At 46.6% G+C, this 1,495-nt stretch overlaps 1 pseudogene; it reads left to right on the plus strand.

Annotated features, from left to right (window-relative positions):
* The first annotated feature begins 571 nt into the window (after positions 1 to 571).
* On the plus strand, positions 572 to 1,441 carry LOC114635982 (annotated as a pseudogene).
* The last annotated feature ends 54 nt before the right edge of the window (positions 1,442 to 1,495 follow it).

The following is a 1,495-nucleotide window of genomic DNA, read 5'->3' on the forward strand; positions in this document are numbered from 1 at the left end:
GATACAGATGTCATAGATTCAGATATCATAGATGTCGATGTCATAGGTACCGATATCATAGATACCGATGTCATGGATACCGATGTCATAGGTACCGATGTCATAGATACCGATGTCATAGATAATGATGTCATAGATAACGATGTCGTAGATAACGATGTCATCGATAACGATGTCATAGACAACGATGTCATAGATAATGGTGTCATAGAAATCTTTGTCATAGATACAGATGTCATAGATACAGATGTCATAGATACCGATGTCATAGATACTGATGTCATAGATACCGATGTCATGGATACCGATGTCTGAAACTTGAAGAAAAATTAAAACCCCAATGATAAACTGTAATCAAACGGAAGATAAATCAAAGAAAGTTATGAACAAGGAGAAATTTGCTTTTTAAAATTCATAAAAAATAGAAAATTGATAAGGAGAACATTTGATTTTAAAGGCATGTGATTTAAAACAGTTTTTCCTGATAAAATTGAACATTTACTTGGCAAAAATTCAAAATTGAAAACACTGTGGAAAAATCAAACAAAAGAAATATCAAGCTGGGGATTTCATGTGGAGGTCAGAGTGAAAGCAGGTGTGAGTGGAAGAAACAGAAGGAGTCATGGCTGCCAAAGTGTTTGAGTGCATCGGAAAGTTCGGCCTGGCATTAGCAGTTGCAGGAGGCATGGTGAACTCTGCTCTATATAATGTGGATGCTGGACACAGAGCTGTCATCTTTGACCGATTCCGTGGCATACAGGACATTGTGGGAGGGGAAGGGACTCACTTTCTCATCCCTTGTGTATAGAAACCAATTATCTTTGATTGCCGCTCTCGACCACGGAATGTCCCGGTCATCACTGGTAGCCAAGACCTACAGAACGTCAACATCACACTCCGCATCCTCTTCTGGCCAGTGGCCAGCCAGCTCCCTCGCATCTACACCAGCATCTGTGACGACTGTGATGAGCGGGTGCTGCTGTCTATCACCACAGAGATCCGCAAGTCCGTGGTGGCTCGGTTTGATGCTGGAGAATTGATTACCCAGTGAGAGCTGGTCTCCAGGCAGGTGAACGATGACCTCACAGAGCGAGCAGCAACATTTGGGCTCATCCTGGATGACGTGTACATGACACATCTGACCTTCGGGAAGGAGTTCCCAGAGGCAGTAGAAGCCAAGAAGGTGGCTCAGCAGGAAGCAGAGAGAGCCAGATTCGTGGTGGAAAAGGCTGAGCAGCAGAAGAAGGCAGCCATCATCTCTACTGAGGGTGAATCCAAGGCAGCTGAGCTGATCGCCGACTTGCTGGCCACCGCCAGGGACTGCCTGTGCGAGCTGCGGAAGCTGGAAGCTGCCGAGGACATTGCCTACCAGCTCTCCCGCTCTCGGAACATCACCTAACTGCCTGCTGGCCAGTCCCTGCTCCTCCAGCTTCCCCAGTGAGGCCAACCGGGCCGGCCTCCATCATTCGGAATGATGCCTTCCTTCTGCCCCACC

The sequence above is a fragment of the Grammomys surdaster genome, unplaced genomic scaffold (genome assembly GCF_004785775.1).
Source record: "Grammomys surdaster isolate TR1022 unplaced genomic scaffold, NIH_TR_1.0 120751, whole genome shotgun sequence".
NCBI lineage: Eukaryota > Metazoa > Chordata > Mammalia > Rodentia > Muridae > Grammomys > Grammomys surdaster.